We start from the raw sequence: 18,564 nt of genomic DNA, 5'->3' as shown, positions 1-18,564 counted from the left end.
TTTCTCACCATACTGTCTTGGTTTACTTGAAGGTAAACTGGCATAATAATACCAGTATCTTAAGTCCAAAGGGTTTTTTTAAGGATATAGGAATAAAAGCTGGGCATGCTAGTGCATGCCTGTAATCCCAGCATTCTGGAAGCCTGAGGCAGAAACACTGCAAGTTTGAGCCAAGCCTAGACACTTTAGCAACTTAGTGACTCGTTTGCAAATTAAAAAGTCTAGGGATAGAGCTCAGTGGGAAGACCCAGGGTTCCATCCTCAGCACCCAAAAAAAATAAAAAGTGTAGAAAAATACAGGGTCTATGTTAAGGTTACAGTACGTTAACTGTTGTTACTGGTCTACTAAACCATACTAAACTGTTTTTCTTCTCTCAGTAAGCACCACTGTCTTCTAGTTTTTCAAGCCTGAAATAAGAGCACTGTACTCAAAATCCCTCTTTATGCCACATATCTAAATACCAATGATAAAATCTTCCCTCTCATTTTTTTCCACGTCTTTCAATCCCTTGTATTACTCTTAATTCAGATCACCATTGTCTATTTCTACTTCAGCTTTCTGCATAGTCTCCAGTTTTATACCCAGTTCTGTCCTCTGCAAGTGATTTTCTCATGTAGAAAATAGAGATTTTTGTGAAACACAAAGATAACTATATAGAGAGTTGAACGGAAGCACCCAGATGTTTTTATTTAATTTTTAAGTTTTGAGATAGGTGCTATTTAAGTTGCCCAGGTTGGCCTTAAATTTATGATCCTTGTACCTCAGCTTCCCATAGTGCAGGGATCACAGGTGAGTACCACCACACCACCTGGTTTTTTTTTGTGCTGAACCAAAGAAAACAAGGCATCAAGTTTTCAGGAGTTGCTGATTTCCTTTTTCCTACTAAGCTAGCAGGACTAACCATAGACCCTCGGAAATTGTATTGCCTCAGAAACCTGAGCACTGGGAATATTGAGATCTTTTCCCAAATATAATTTTAAAAATTTTTAAAATTAGTTTATTTTTGAAATATCTTTTTCTACTGATTTTTTTCTGAGAGTCTTGTGTGTGTGCATCCTAAGTGCATGTTTGATTTGTCTATGTCCTGCACAGATTGAGTTGAGAAGGAGAACGTGATAGGTAGGACGTGGGAGCTGATGGAAAGCAGAAACCACTAAGAAGAGGACGTGTACAATAGGAACATGGTTGACAGGTCAGGTGAATCCAGAGTGTAACCAAGAAGTCCATGGTTGAATACCAGGAGATCCATAAATCTTAATTCTAAATGGTAGGCATTGTATGTGCCTGTTTTCCTTATTTGAGTATTCACTGGTTCATCTAACTCACAAAGGAGCCAGGTGTGGTGACGCTTTCCCCGAGTATCAGCACAAGGGGAAGCTGAGGCAGAAGAATTGTGAGTTTGAGGCCAGCCTGCGCTACATAGTGAGTTCCAAGCCAGCCTTCTACACTGCACAGCAAGACCCTGACTCAAAAAATGGCAAAGGATTTTTAAACAAGCCATTTGTGTTGTATATTATCAGAAAACAACAAGCTTAAGCTTGATTTCTGTAGCTAGTTAGTCTTCAGAAATGTTCCACTGTAGCACTTGAGAGGAAGAGAGGGAATGAGAACGTAAGATCTGGAGAGGGCCTGAAGCTTGTGTTTATCCCACCAACATCCGCAAATCTTGCATTAAGGGACTTAATGTTATCAGCCTCATTCACGATCGAGGAACAGAACTCAGAACCAATCCGTTCCATTAGAAAAACACTAAAAAGGAGGCTTTCGAGTTGGAAAGGAAGAGGTAAAATTATTTTTTCAGACAGAGTGGTCTTATACATAGAAAACCCTGAAGGTTCCACACCCCCTCCCAAAGCAAAATTCAAAACACAAGCCTGGCACGGCGGAAGATCTCTGTAAGGAAATGTAGTAGCTGTCCATGACTGTTGATTCATTCCCCAGGAGTGAAAAATAAAAACCCAACAAAGTTAGTGGCTACAAACCAACACAAAAATTAGTTGTGTATTCTCGGAAATATCTAGAAAAAAGTAACTTTATTACCAAGTGATTAAAAAAAAAAGAATAAAGTGGGTCAAACCATGAACCAACTTTTTGTTTGAAATTATGTGATATAAGTTAAATGTATTCTCTTAACCAATATGAGTATGTTTCTGTAAGCACAGTTATATTGAAATAAAGTTTTAAATACCAAGAAATGGACAAAGTGGGAGGTTGGGCATGGTGGAAGAAAATCGGGCATGTGTGTTGATGACATTTTAAGCATCACAATAGCATCAAAAATAATATAGGAATAAAATTAGCCAATTACCATATAGAGGAACCATATAAGATATTAGAAGTAGAAAGATATTTAGAAACCACTTTCACCTCTTAGGAGTCACAGACTCAGGAAATACATAGCCAGGCACACTGCTGCACACCTGTACTCTTAGGTTTTGGAAGGCTGAACTACTCGGTGAACCTATGTCTCAAGCAAAGAGAAAAAATATATAAACAACTGTAAGGGTGTACAGTGTGATTGTGATACAACAGTGCAAAGGATTAACTATTTGTGTCAAGAACAAATGTTAGGGTGGGAGATTTAGCTCACTGGCGCCAGCGCCTGCCTGGCAAATGCAAGGTCCTGAGTTTGATCCCCAGTTGCACACACACAAAAAGAACAAATGCTAAACAGTCATGGCCATTAGGCCTTATAAAAGACTTCTATCACCCTATTGTGTGCCTACAGGGAGGAGATCCATATTAGTCCAGTTCTAGGGCCCAGGATTTAGCTCAGTGGTTCCACTGCCTGCCTCCTATGAGTCTAGTTCTCATTAGCTAAGTTCTGATAGTCAAGAAGTTGCAATAAACAATTTTGTAAAATTGGCTCCCAGTCCTCCTCTCTCGTTTAACATTTCTGTTCTTATTCACCTCTTTGCAAATTTATTCCAAACTCATTCCGAAGTTAACTTGAAAATATATCACAAAAGGTGCAGAACTTGCAAGTAAAGTGTGGAAAACTGGGGAAGTGCTCAAATTACAAGTAAAGCCATCAGCAAAAATAAGATGTTGTGGAAGGAGATTAGCTAATAGTTGAAGAAAAGAAAACCAATAATGGTAGTAACATAACCTGACACTTCATAAGCAATGATTTGAAAGGATTCAACAGTAAAACATCTTTAGTAAATGACATTTTGGGGACAAGATGTCAAATGTCTTAAGTACAATTATGAAGACGCCATACAAGTAAGAAAGATGTTTACAGAAACCCAAATTTAACATAATGTCCTGAAAGAAATCTGCATCAGAAGACTGCTTTCAGGGCTCATTTCTATAGTTTGTTACTAGAGAAGTTTGCCTGAATGTGTGAGTACTAGAAACCATGAGGAGCAGTCACTTTGTCTCCTGAGTCTGAAATGGCTCTTGGTGTTGCTTCAGTGCAAATGCCTCGATGATTGTTCTTTTCCTTTGGGAGAGGGAGAGAGGTTACATTGATAATTATTTAAAAAGTAAAGGGGAGGGACATAGCAGTGTGCTTTGGGAGGCTGAGGCAGGAGGATTGCAAGTTTGAGCCCAGCCTGGGCAACTTAGACCCTGTCTCAAATAAATAAATATACAAATAATAAATAATAGTGATGACGACTGGGGATGTAGCTCATTGTGAAGTCTCTGGGTTCAATCTCTAGTACAGCAAATAAATACTTGAATAGGATGAACTGGCAGTCTAAATAAGAGGACAAATGACAGGAAAAGGTGTTGTTGGTGAGAATTTAGGTGTATGCCTTTAATTCTCCCCCACTTTGGACCAGATGAATCATTGCTTGTTTACACCTCTTCTGTGGGGGAGAAAACTGTCACGCCAACATTAGGCTAGTGCCTGGGGAAAAGTGAGGTGACATAGAGCCTGGAAGAGGTAGGGACAGATGCAGACAGACTAGTTGGCTCCAGCCTTTTTTATTTATTCATTATTTTAAATTCCAGCTCACTTCTCTTTACCTCAAGTAGCTCCAAGAAGAATGCAGCTTTTAGGAGAGAGCAGAGAGGGTCAAGGTTCTATGTGGGACAGAGTTCCCTGATAGGGCTTAAGTGAATGTGCCGGATAGATAAAAGGAGATGGTCAGGTCTGGATGAGGCTTTCTATACATAATAAAATCACACGCATGTCAGGCATGGTGGCGCACACCTGAAATCCCAGCACTCGGGAGGCTGAGGCAGGAGGATCACTGAGTTCGAGACCAGCCTGGGCTACATAGTGAGTTCCAGGTCAGTCTCAACTACATAGTGAGACACTGTCTCAAAAAATTCAATTAAATAAATAAATAAAATCACATGCGCTATATAGGAAAGAGCTGTCTGCATCTTAGTGCAGAGAATCAATAAACCAAGCAGAACAAGAATTTTAAAATTTTTATTCATGTTTGCAGTACACATGATGACATGCACTGTGAGGAACTGGTACGTGTACGTAGCACCTCAATTCTTTTACCTCTCCCTTCCCCTCCACCCACTTTTAAAAACAGAATGCCATCAGACTTATTTATTTTTTGTAAATCTTTATCAAGTTAATTATCATAAACACAGACTAACAGCCAGAGTAACAGGCTAGAAAACATATAAAATAATTACACTAAATTAAGGTACACTTTTAGATATATTGGCCATGCTAGATTATAATAACATTTTTCTCTTTTTTCCTATTGTCTGTCTTTTATTTTGCGCTTTATTTGTATATTGGGTGTGTGTGTGTGTGTGTGTGTGTGTGTGTGTGTATGTGTGTTTAACCAGGGATCAAACTCAAGACCTTGTGCTTGCCAGGCAGGTGTGGCGCCACTGAGCTAAATTTCTGGCCCTGTATTGGGTTTTTCATATAAGAGAAACTATGATATGTAAGCTTATGTGTCTGGCATACTTTACATTACTATGGTCTCAAGGTGCATCCATTTTCCTACAAATGACACTAGTTTATCCTCCTTTGTAGCAGAATAGTGTGTATAAATACATTTTCTTTATCCATTTCATCTGTTGATGAAAATACAGGCTACTTCCAAAATGTAGCCATTATGAATTGTGTTGCTATAAACATGCATATGCATTTATCACTGTAATATATGATGTATTTAACTCTTTTAGGAAGATACCTAGAAGGTATCTGGGTCAAATGGAATTTCTATTTAGTTTTTTGTTGTTGTTTTGTTTTGTTGTACTGGGGATCGAACTCAGGTCCTTGCACTTGCAAGGCAGGCAGCAGAACCACTGAGCTAAATCCCCAGCCCTATTAGTTTTGGGGTTTTTTTTTCTATTTAGTTTTCTGAGGAATCTCCAGACTGATTTCCATACTAGTTATATTAGTTTATACTCCCATCAACAGTGAAGAAGTGTTCTTCTCCAGCCTTTATTATTATTTGATTTCTTGAAGATAACCATTCTCTCTGCAGTGAGATGGAATCTGTGTTACTTTAATTTGCATTTCTTGAATGGCTAGTGACAATGAACATTTTTTCATGTATTTGTAGGCCATTTGTGCTTATTCACCTGAGAAGTTCTAAAAATCTAGGGGAGCAGGAGTAATTTTATTTTCCTTTTTTTTTTTTTTTTTTTTGAGACAGGGTCTCACTATGTGTTCAGGCTGGGTCTTCAACTCACTATACACCCCGGAGTGGCCTTAAACTCATGGTGATTTGCCTGTTTTAGCCACCCATGTGTGTGCCACCCCGCCCAGTGGAGTTCCTTATGTGCTCTAGATATTAAACCTTTGTGTGAAGAGTAGCTGCAAAAGCTTTTTCCCATTCTGTAGGTATCTCTTCACTCTGTTGGTTTCCTCTGTTGTGCAAGGCTTTTTAATTTGATGGGATCCCATGTGTTGTTTCTTATTATTTCTTGTGCAACCAGGGTTGGTTCAGAAAGTCTTTCACTACACCTATGTTGATCTCAATTTGCAAATCCAAAGAACAAACTAGTGAGCCTGGAAATAGTCAGCAGTCTCCAAGAGTTTATATTAATGGAAAGTTTAAAGAAATCTTTCAGAGAGAGAGCACATAAGAGGAAAACCAGTGAAGACAGGAAATGGTAATGGTGAAATCCATGTAAGATGAATCCAAGCAAAAAAATAAATGCAAGAAAGGGAGGAAAATCTGGAGATATGAAAAGATTCTAAAACTGATTAAAAGGTAAAAGCCGTTGGATTAAAAGAGTTCACACAATGCCAATAGGGCAGGGAAGAAAAATTCTTCACTTATACAAATAACTGTAAGTTTTCCACTTTTTTTGCAAGAATGGTCAAACAAGTTAAGATAATAGTATGGTAAGCAACTGTAAATCGTCCACATTCAACTGTTATTACCATGTTTTGCAGTGTCTGCTTTTTCTCTCTTTTTAGAATCGTTTTAAAATAAATTGTAATAGGGTCCGGGGAATTTAGCTCAGCGGTGCTATGCCTTCCTTGCAAGCATGAGGTCCTGAGTTCGATCCCTGGTGGTACCAGGAAGTAAATAAATAAATTGTAATAGCTAAATGGATTCACCTTGAGACCATACTCTTTTTTTGGGAGGGGGTGTGCCAGGGATTGAACTCGGGCCCTTGCGCTTGTGAGGCAGGCAGCAGAAACACTGAGCTAAATCCCCAGCCCAAGAACATACTCTTAAGTGAAATAAATTGTACAGGCATGATGGCGCACGCCTGTAATCCCAGCACTCGGGAGGCTGAGGCAGGAGGATCGCTGTGAGTTCAAGACCAGCCTGGGCTACATAGTGAGTTCCAGGTCAGTCTCAACTACATAGTGAGACCCTATCTCAAAAAACAAAGAGACAAAAAATGTATACCTAAAATATATCAATAAACTTAATTGATTAAAAAAATAAATTGTATCTGCTGCCTGGCTCACAAGTACAAGGTCCCAAGTTCCATCCCTGGTATAAATAATAAATAAATAAAATAATTTGTAGGCATCAGACTTCACCCTAGATATTATAGTATGCACGCTCTAAGGTTAAGGACATCCTCTTATATAATTGTATTTGTATCATAACTAAGAAATTTAATTCTCTAAGCATGTAATTTTTTTTAAAAGGTCTGTGGATGTTTTATTTTATTTTATTTTAGGGTACCAGGGTACTCAGGACCTTGTGCTTGCAAGGCAGGCAGCAGCACCACTGAGCTAAATCCCTGGCCCATCTAAGCATCTAATTTTTTTTTCTTTTGGTACCAGGGATCCAACTCAGGTCCTTGCACTTGCAAAGCAGGCCACCGAACCACTGAGCTAAATCCCCAGCCCTAAGTATCTAATTTTTAATCTATATTTTAAATGCCCTCAAAATGAAAAAGTCTTTTATAACTGGCTAATATGAATTAAGTGACACATGCCTATAATCTCAGCACTTTTGACAGTGAGAGAGGAAAATAATGACTTCAGGACCAGCCTGGGATAGGTAACAAAACAAGATGAAGTTTCTCCCATTGCATGTTTTTTGTGGGGGGAGATAACGGGGATCGAACTTGGGACCTGGCACTTGTGAGGCAGTTGGCAGCACCACTGAGCTAAATCCCCAGGCCTCTCCCACTGCATTTTGTCATCTTTTTAAACTTTTGTAATCTAGAACAGATCCCCACATTTTCTTTGTAACACTGACTCTTTGAAGCGGTTATGACCATTTTCTTAATGGATATCTCAAATTCTGAATTAACTAGTCCTTCATTAACTAGTATCTGTATAGCCTCTTATGTTTTCTGAAAGCTAGATGTTAGATCTACTTTTGAATAAATTCAGAAGAAAATGAGCTTGCAAGAATTCTTTCTAGCTAATGATGTAAGACACACAATGTCAGCGTTAATGATGCTAAATTCAAGCTGTTAGTACCGTAGATTATTCAGTAATCCCATTTTATTTTATTATATTTTGTTCTTTTGAGGCAAGATCTTGCTATATAGTTCAGGCTGGCCTTGAACTCCCTGTGTTGTCCAGGCTGGCTGTGAATGTAGCAATCCTCTTCCCTCAGCCTTCCAAGTGCTGGGATTACAGGGATGTACCACCATGCCAGCTGTTGTAGTTTCTTTATGGGAACAATTATGTTTAACTGCGTATTTATTATGTCTAATTAACTTTTCTGTTGCTGAGACAAAATACCAAGTACAACTTAGAAGAAGTTTAATTTGACCCATGGTCTCAGAGGATTTAGTCCATGATTGGCAGACTCTAAAGCAGAAACATCCTGGCGAAATCATGTGACAGAGCAATGCTTGATTCATGGAAGCCAGGAAGTGGAGCACAGAACACCGCCACCCGTAAGGCCCTGCTGGTTCAGTCCTCTGGCTTCTTTCTTGTGCAGCTCTGTCCACGGCCTACAGCTTTCCTCTGCAGATATTCTAGGTTCCTGGCATCTGCAATTTCCTGGGGTCTCCACTATACAATGGCTTCGTTCACACAGCTTTGTACACTGACCTTTTGGGCTCTTTGGCCAGCCTCCCAGGCCTTCCTTTGAAATATGGGTGGAAACTTCCCTGAACCTACAACTCTTGCATTCTCCATGCCAATAAAACCCACATCACATGGATGATGCCAAGGTCTGCTGTCAGGGGGAGCAGCAGCAAAGACCAATTGGACTACAGTAGCTTTTGATAACGGTGAGTGAATCCAGGGAACCAATCTCCTAGGGGCCCTTCTTGGGGATGGGTACCAAGGACTCTGTTCTCAAATAGGTTTACAGGGCTGGGATTTAGCTCAGTGGTGCTGTGCCTGCTTCACACGGTCCTAAGTTTGATTCCTGGTACTGGAAAAAACAATAGCAATAAAAATAGAATTAAGTGAAAGGTTTACACTTTTGTTCCCTTTTAGGCCTGTGATGGTTAGGTTCTTGCTGATTTTTGAGTTTCTGTCAATGCATCTGTCTTAACTATGTTTCTCATTGCTGAAACAAAATACCTGACACCCAAAGTGAAAGGGGGAAAGGTTTATTTGGCTCACAGTTTGAAGAGGTTTCGGTTCATAATGGGCTGGCTCCATGGCAGACAGGCATCACGAAAGAGAAACAGTTCATGGCAGACAGAAGGCAGCAAGCAGCAAATGACAAGCAGTGACCCTTTTTCTGTCCCTTATTTCTTATCCAGCCACCCACCCTTAGGGTAGGTGACACTCAACTGAGGGTAAGGCAGCCTTAATCCTAACATTGCATCATGAATCAGACCCAGTATCACATCCCTGATTCCAGCAGCCACCCTAGATGTAGCCGTCTCCAAAAAGGCCCATCCATCACTGACTACACGAGGCCTTGGGGGGACATCTAGGCACAGTCCATAACAGCATCTTTCTACTTGTCTCTGTACAAAATAATTGGTTAATTTTAATTCACTACCTCCTTTGGCCCCATCTTGCACATGGTTCCTTCTGGGCCAAAAAAAAGTTTTTCAAAATTTTCTGCTCTGATTTCTGTTGCAAATTCTCACTGTAAGCCTTAGAAAACGCAGCTAACAGTACCCATGTCACAGCCTGCTGTTGAGCTGCCTTTGAATTTCCTCCTCTCGATAAATTAGTCCACCATCCTTAGTCCCTGGCAAAGTCTCAGAACACGGGCAAAATGTAGACAAACCTTCTTCTCCTCCCTCTCCCTCTCCTCCCTCTCCCTTTCCTCCTTCTCCTCCTCCTCCTCCTCCTCTTCTCCCTCTCGCTCTCCTCCCTCTCCCTGTCCTCCTTCTCCTCCTCCTTCTTTCTTCCTCCTCCACCCCAATGAACCATCACATCTGGGATCTTCATGCCTTCGTGTAAACTCACGTTTCCATCTGATGCTATTTTCTCTAAGTGACAGAGTCTGTAGGTTTTGTCCGGAAATATCTTTACTTGCCTTAATTTCAAAATTTTCAAATTTTATCACAAAAAGATTTCAGGTAGGTTTTTCTCGGACCTGCTATCTTCTGACTTGCCTAAGTGCATTTAATGAGAAAGCTGTTTTCACCTGAATTTTATTTATCTGTGCATAATGTACTGTTTTCTTCTTTTGACTGTTGAATCTTTTTATTCATGGTTTTCTACAAAAAGGTTATTATTTTCTGTGATGTGCTTTCTTTTTACATTTATCATGCTTGAAGTTAGTTAACATTCTTGGATTGAAGAAGATAGTTAAAAACAGTATTACATGGTATTATAACTATTCCAGATGGTCAAGAAGTTTGAGGAAAGACTGAACATGATAGAAACACGGAAGATATGAAGAGTCCCAAATTCAACTCTTACAGATGAAAACTATAATATCATAGATGCAAAATACACTAAATAGAAAGAACGGCATATTAGCAAATTTGAAAATAAAGCAGACAAACAAAAAAAGAAAACAAAGCAATAGAAGTCCTCCAAAAGGAAACACAGAAGAAAGGTAATTTGCCACAGAATAGCCTTATTTTCTGAGAAGAGGTAAAATCACCACTCATAGGGCACATACCTGTAATCCCAGGTACACAGGAGCCAGGGCCAGAAAGATCATGAGTTCAAGGCCAGCCTGGGCAACTGAGCCAGAGTCTGTCTCAAAATAAAAATAAGTCAAGCTCCTCAGTGGAGGAGCTTCTCTGGGCTCAATCTCCAGTACCAGAAGAAAGAAAGAGGAAAAGAGAGAGGTGGGAGGAGGAGATTATTGAATAAAAGTGAGATAAACCCAATGTGATAAAAGATGTGAGGGGAGATTTTAAAAAAAAAGATTCCAAAAGGGAAATGGGATAAAGAAATAAACAAAAAGATTGGCAAAGACCACACTGGGTTTGTGCAATGTGGTTTGTGTTACAGATTCATATTCTCTCATCAGCCATGCTATAACCACCAGAATAATTTTCAAGATCTTTCCCCTTTGTCCTATAGACTATGTCAAATTAGTTCCATGAATTCCTTTCTGGTTTCTTGCATTCACCTTAATGTTCGCTGATGACACCCCAGTACCAGCCCTAATTTCTGCATGCCTGCCTTCAGTGACAGTGTGCTAAGCTGCCATCTATCCCGACCGGCTGCCAAATTAACTTTCCTAAGGCATCACTTTAATCAGAACTTTTTATTTTGGCCCTGAAATCTTTAAAGGCACAGTTCCCACTGTTTTCTGAATGAAGTTTGGACTCTTTCTCACCTGCAGTTCAATGTCCTAGTTTTCCAACTAAGTCTTTTATTTATACTAAATTATGTTACTGCCAACTAACTTTCTGCCTCTTACTTTGGTAACTAACCAGTATTTACAGAGTGCTCACTATGTGGAAGCATTAGTTTAATGCCAGAGGTAAGTTATTCTCTCACACTTCACGGAGGCAGATCAAAATCATAGGAACCTGCGTGGTCTGCTTTTCTTTTTTCATGGCATACCATATTTTAATTTAAGCTTTTTAAAAATCTTACTAATTGATAATACGTCTTACCATTATCTATTTTCTCAACTTTCCACCATGACTGTCAGATCTCAGACAGGCTGTGGTACAGACACTGTAAGAGTTTTCACCCAACATGGCCAGTTGTCTTCTGTCCGTGTTCAGAACACTTGGAAGAAATTATTTACATATGGGTCAAGAGAGAATACTGAGTAGAGGCCATCAGAAAATGACGGAATTGCACTGAAGGGATAATAAAAGTCTGGGAAGTTCTGCGAAGACAAATTCCCCTCTGAAAAAGAGTAAATGGTCTGTGTCACACTAATCAAAAGCTAGCATTCCCCGCTCTGGGTGGAGTGCTGTTGTAGGCAGAGCATCTGTTGTCGGCCTCTCACATATGTTGTGTAGTACCCAAGACTGGATAGTGCTGCTAAAGTCAGGGGCTTGAAGCTATGAACACTCAACAGTAGTGCTGATGGTACTGATGTCTCTCTGTGGATAAAATCAATGTCTTTTTGGCCACACAAGGTGAAGGGTAAAAGTCTAAACAGTGAGGAAAAGCGGATTACTGACAGCAAGGTACTGAGTCAGCAAGACAGTGTGTATTTGTGACAGGCAAAGTCACCTCAGATTTTAGGCTTCTAGTAAGTCTGCCAGGGACTCATACGTGGGGGCGGGGGAAGAATGCGTATCTGTTTAGGTATTTAAGTATTTTCCAAACTTGGCATGGTGGCCGACTTCCAGTGCTCTGGGAGACAGAAAGGGTGAGCACAAATTCAAGCTAAACCTGGGAAACTTTGCAGCTTAGGGAGACCCTGTTTCACAATTTAAAAATTTAAAAAGAGTTGGGGTTGCAGGTCAGTGCAAGAAGCCTGTGTTCAACCCTTAGTACCTCAGAGGAGGAGGAGGAGCAGGGTGGGTAGATTTCCAAGGTCCCTTCTAACATAAGAGGAGATTACTGACAAGCAGTTTTTATATGAATTTCCTCTCCTCATAAGAGAAGCCTTCCCATCCACTGTATGGAGGATTCTTAACACACCAGGTTAAAATGCACAGGACAATTTTGGATGAACTTAATGAAACCTCCTTCTACTTAAATATTCACTTTGCACATAGTTATGACTCACAATTATGTATTCTGTTCTTTATAGAGAATTCCATACGGTTCATTCCACATAAGACCTAAAAGTGACTCTGGCAAAAAAGTTTAGAATTATTGATGTATTCTTCATGGATTCTTCCTATTTCCTCTCTTCATTTAATCCTAAAAACTACTATTACATCTTTCACAATGCTCGTGGATTGTTTTTCTTTCTTCTCGATTTCTGCTGGTACCGTCTGCTTGGTTCGGGAGTTCCTCCCCGAGAAATGCATCGTGATAACAGCCGCACAGATCTCCTGACTGCTGTCTCTCTCCCAAGTGACTCTATCCTATATACGGCTATCAGAATAATTCTTTTTTAAAAAATGCTGCTTATTTTGCACAGTTCATATCAATTTCAGGATATTTCAGTGACTTTATACTATCATTAATCTGCTAAAATCAGGATGCCTCAATACATAAGCAAAAGAAGTAATCAGTCAGAGAGTACTTGAAGCCATGGGAAAAACGGCGTATTTATCCACAGTATCAATTTTACTTTAAATTTAAAACGTTGCTTCCCTCCCCTCTGTTTACCCTTTACTCATCACACACAGACATAAGGTTAACTGTGCAAGGGAAACATTCTGAGCTTGTATGCACAGAATTCTTGGTTGTGTGTCCAAAGTGGGGAGGGGTGTTTTGAGGGGTGTTAGTGACGATACCTCTTTTACTGCAATTTTTTTTCAGTACTAGGGATCGAACACAGGACCTTGCTCTTGCGAGGCAGGTGCAGTGCCACTGAGCTAAATCCCCAGCCCCTAACTGTAATACTTTTAAATTTAAACATTCATCATAATTTTTCAACGTGCCACATATGTAATCCTTAAGGATTGACTCTTTGCGCACAGTATTCTATTTCTAAGTTTAATCCATATTGTGCCATATAATTACAGGACATTCACTGAGAGTGCTCTATGGATATAGCATAATTCATATATTCCCTTGCCTATTAATGGACAATTGAATTGTTTTTAAGTTTTGGAAATTGTATTAATCACCTTCCTAGTTGCTGAACAAAATACCTGACAGTCACTACTTAAGGTGCTTGCATGGGGTGCAATCCACTGGCAGAAAGGGCATGGTGAGGGGCATGGTGGAAAAGAAACCTATTCATCTCATGGCAGCCAGGAAGCAGAGTGGGGTAACAGCCCCACAGAGAAAGGGGCTAGGGGCCAGATAGAGCACCCAGGGCCAGGATTTAGCTCACCTGCCTAGTAAGCGCAAAGTCCAGAGTTTGACCCCCGGTACCAAAAAAAAACCCCAAAACAAAACTTGTACAGATATATAGTACCCAAGGTCCGGCCTCCACAACCCACCCAGGCCACTCAAGAGTCTTTTCCTAATCCCTAGGCAGCTATCAAATCAGTCAACCTGACACTTTGGCTTGACTATCATAATGATACAGAGAGTGCTCACACGAATGCTCTCCTATGCAATCCCAGGAGGTTTCTTTGGGTTGTATACTTGGGAGCAAAATAGCAGGTTCAAGGGCATGCAAGTATTTAGCATACAGAATAACACTATTTCTCACTCCTACTATGAATGATTAAGAGATTCTGTTGATCTAAAATCCGCTAGATGTTGTCCAATTTTATTTTTTTATTTTAAGTTTTGAATTGTGATCAAACTCAAAGCCTCACCTAAATTTTTACTTGTGGTAATATGATACATGTAACATTAAATTTATTATTTTAACAATTTTAAAACTTTTGGCTGTTAGGAATCAAACCCAAGGCTTTGTCCATGCTGGGCAAGTAAGTGTTACACAACTGAAGTGTAATTTCAGCCTTGTCTTTTGGTTGCTGAGGTTTGAACCAAAGAGTGTTCTACCACTGAACTGCATCCTGCCCCTTTTTATGTTTTATTTTGAGACATGGTCTTGCTAAAGTGCCTAGGCAGATCTTGAGCTTGGGATCCTCCCGCCTCAGCTTCCCTCAGTGCTGAGATTATAGACACCTACCACAGTGCAGTTACTGCATTCTTCATCTTTCTAAACTGAAATTCTGTACCCCTTAAAAAAAAGAATTTTCCCCTTCCCTGAGCACTTAGCAACTGTGCTTCCACTCTGTCTCTGTGGATACGACTATTCTAGATATCTAAATGAAATGATATAATAGTTGCCCTTCTGTGACTGGCTCTTTCTTTCTTTCTTTCTTTCTTTCTTTTTCTTTCTTTCTTTCTTTCTTTCTTTTTCTTTCTTTCTTTTTTTTTTCTTTTTTTGAGACACAGTCTCACTACGTAGTTGAGACTGACCTGGAGCTCATTATGTAGCTCAGGCTGGTCTCGAACTCACAGCGATCCTCCTGCCTCAGCCTCCCAAGTGTTTGGCTTATTTCAGTTAGCATAGTGTCTTCAAGTTTCAGCCATACAGTAGCATGGGCCAGACTTTCCTATTTCCTTAAGGCTGAATAATATTCTATTGTACATATTTGCCACATTTTGTTTATCCAAAGGAAGGAGGGAGGAAGAGATAGCTTCCCCTTATTTTTCTCATTACAGTTATGTATCTAAGAATATTTACTCAACTTTTTTCAAAAGTAATTTATTCTAAGCCCTGAAACAATTTTTTATGTGCTCTTAATTTAAAAAATAAAAACTTTTGCTAGATATGGTGACCCTTCCTGTAATCTCAGATTTTTTTTTGCCTGAGGCAGGAAGATCACAAGTTTGAGACCAGCTGGGCACTTAAAGTCAAAATAAGAAAATAATAAAAGTTGGCAATGTAGCTTAGTGGTGGAGCCTTTGCTAAGAATGTATGAGGCTCTGGGTTCAATTTCCAGGACTGCAAGAAAAAATTTAATGGGGCATATGACTGTACTGATATGGAATATCTTCCAAGATACAGTGGGTTTTCAAGTGTAGAACAGTATGTAGGCTGTGATGCTACTTTTCCTTCCCTGTAAGCTCAGACTAACTCCCATTCTTGAACACAATTTTTCTTTTTGGTACCGGGGATCAAACTTAGGTCCTTGTACTTGGGATGCAGGCAGCGGAACCACTGAGCTAAATCCCCAACCCTCAATTTTTTTTTTTTTTTTTTTTTGGTATGAGAGCCTTCATGCTCAGTTACCTCCCCAGTCCTTTTATTATTACTTATCTTAAGGTGGGATTTCATTAAATTGCTGAATTGCCTGGGCTGGGTTTGAACTTGTAATCCTCTGGTCTCTGCCCCTCAGAGTGCCGGGATTACAGCTGTGCACCACCATGCCTGGCCATGAGCATATACTATGTATATAATTTTTCCTTTTTTGTTTTTTTCTCAGTACCAGGGATCGAACTCAGGCCCTGTGCTTGACAGGCAGTCACAGCACCACTGAGCTACATCCCTGGCCCCACTATATTTTTTTCAACTGGGAAAGAAGACACACACACAAACCAGGTGGTGGCGCATGCCTGTAATCCCAATATTTGAGAGGCTGAGGAAAGAAGATCATCACAAGTTCGCGGCCAGCCTGGGCTGCATAGAGAGTTCATGGCCAGCTTGAACTATATAGATGCTGTCTAAAATTATAAAAAACAAAAGAAAACAAATCCCCACGTTTCTGTGATCGTATGTGTACTGTATGCACACACTGTGCTAATGATACCCCTGCGGGCCGTGCAAGGATTTTCTCGGACTTTCTATTGCATCCTGAGTTTTGCTATTAATTGAGGGTGGAGGGGAGCCCTGGGGATTGAACCCAGGATCTTCACATTGAATTATATCCTCACTCCTCTTTTGTTTTGAGATAAGGTCTCATTAAGTCTCTACGCTGCCCAGGCTGGGTACACATTTGCCATTTTCCTGCCTAAACCTCCCAAAATGGATTATAGGACTGCAGCACCTTGCCTGGGTTTTCTGTAATATATATAAAACCTAAAAACATGCTGAAATATCCCACATATTAAAAACTGTGTATAATTTAAGATTTCTTCCTAAAAGCATAATAACCCCTACCAGTGCCCTGCTTACCTCTGGATCTGACTATGAGTTTATGCCAACTTCCAGCCTCCTGGTGACTTCTGACAACAGGAGCCTGTGCCTCACGAGCGAAGCCGTCCAGAAATGCAGCCTTGAGGCCTCTCGGGAGCATCTATGAACCAAGACTGATGGAGCCGGGTTATAAGAACCCAACTCCTCCCCAAGGGGGTGACTCTGAGCTACAAGTCTCTGCTGACTCCCAAGCTGTGCTTAGCTGCAGTGACAGTGGCTCTGTAACCTGGCGGCCAGCCCTTCCTTGTTTCACTTTCCCACCCACTTACAGGTGTTTGCTGGAATCACTTCTTGAACTATTTGCAGTCAAATTTCTGTCTCGTCGCAGGGGACTCCAGACTATAACTGAGGGTTAACCTTGACTGTCAACTTCTTCGTGTCGAGAGACACCAAGCTGTGTGAGGGAGTTGCCAGGTTTATAACCTCCGTGAAGGGTCCACCTATTGATGAGTTCCGAGCTAAGTGGGCTCTGAGGGGTGAAGCCTGGTGGAGAGACTGGAGCAGGACTCTATGACCTTAGAACTATATCTGCCCCTGGCCCCCTCCTCCCTCCTCTTCACCTCTCTGATTCCTGATTGCCACGAGGTAAGCATCTTTCCTTGCCACAGGCATAAAGCAAAAGAGCCAGTAAACCATGGACTGAAACCTTTCAAACAGTAAGCCAAAATAAACCTTTCAATCCCAGCAGCTTGGGAGTCTGAGGCAGGAGAGTGGCAAGTTTGAGCCTGACCAGGGCAACTTAGTGAGATTCTGTCTCAAAAATTTTTTAAATGTAAAAAGGGATTAGGGCTGGGCATGGTTGTGTCCACCTGTAATCCCAGTACTCAGGAGGCTGAGGCCGGAGGATCACTGCAAGTTTGAGGCTATCCTGGACTACAGAGTGAGTTCAAGGTCAGCCTGAACTACATAGCAAGACTTTTCTCAAGAAAAAGAAAAAAAAGAGATGCTGGATATAGTTCAGTGTGAAGAGCCTGGGTTCAATCCTTAATCCATGCCACACACACACACACACACACACACACACACACACACACAGAGTTGTGTATGTCAGATATTTTGTCCTAGCAACAGAAAGATGACTAACACAAAGACATAAGGGCAAATATATTGTGGGAAATTACAGAATCCAGGGTATGGGGTATAAGAAGTGGAGGAGGCCTTAAAGATTGTTTATTCAAATTAAACAAGTTGTTCAAAAAGGGCTATTTGTGAACCATTTGTGTGTGGGGGGGTCCTCACTATGTAGCTCAGGCTGGCCTTTAACTTGAAATGGTCCTCCTGCCTCAGCCTCCTGAGTGCTGGGAGTATAAGCGTGTACCACCAGACCTGGCCCATCAACTTCTTATTTCTAGTGTACTTACAATAATAATATTAAACATATTATAATCCATTGATTAAAAATTTGTATGAGGGCTGGGGATGTAGCTCTGTGACACTGAGTTTGCCTGACAGTTGTAAGGTCCTGAGTTTGATCCCCCATACCAAATTAAAAAGAAAAATAAAAAAATCTGTATGAGTGTGAGACCTTCATAAGCAAAGTTCTCTGTTAGGCTCTAGGATGGATACAAAAAGTTCATCTTTTATCCTGAGGCATTTAATAACAACAACAACAAAAATCTTGCAAGACAGAATACTCAGAGGTACAAACAAGATATTGTTCGTGTTCCAAGGAGGAAAAAGTCTATGCAATTTGGGAAAACTATGAAGGAGGTAGCAGAAAAATGTTTAATTTCGGGCTGGGAATGTAGCTCAGCGGCACTGTGCCTGCCTGGCAAATGCAAGGTCCTGAGTTTGATTCCTGGTAACAGGAATTTTAATTTCAATAAATTGCAAAAAGGAACAAGACCTTGTGACAAAGGGAGCAGAATGAGAGCAGATGCAGGAAATCACGATTAGGAAATGTGGCATTGCCCCATTGGCTGGAGCATTGCTATGTAGAATCAGGACAAACCCAAGGAGCCAACCAGAAAGTCTGAGTACCAGCCTGAGGAGTTCAGTCTTAGGGCTGACGTGAAGCTCAGTGATGTGCAAATCTCTAAATTCGATCTCCACACACACACGGAATTTGGTCTTAGTTTGCTAGATTTTGAACACCATCAGAGCTTATTTTAATTTTGTTTACTTGGTTCTGGGGATGAACAC

General features: G+C 40.6%; 1 pseudogene; it reads left to right on the top strand.

Moving 5' to 3' along the window:
- The first annotated feature begins 3,288 nt into the window (after positions 1-3,288).
- LOC117287004 lies at positions 3,289-3,475 on the top strand (annotated as a pseudogene).
- The last annotated feature ends 15,089 nt before the right edge of the window (positions 3,476-18,564 follow it).

This window comes from Fukomys damarensis, unplaced genomic scaffold (genome assembly GCF_012274545.1).
Source record: "Fukomys damarensis isolate Sample0158 unplaced genomic scaffold, DMR_v1.0_HiC HiC_scaffold_19, whole genome shotgun sequence".
In the NCBI taxonomy this organism is placed as follows: Eukaryota; Metazoa; Chordata; class Mammalia; order Rodentia; family Bathyergidae; genus Fukomys; species Fukomys damarensis.
The sequence above is the reverse complement of the archived record's forward strand: the minus strand, read 5'-3'. Positions and strand labels throughout refer to the sequence as shown.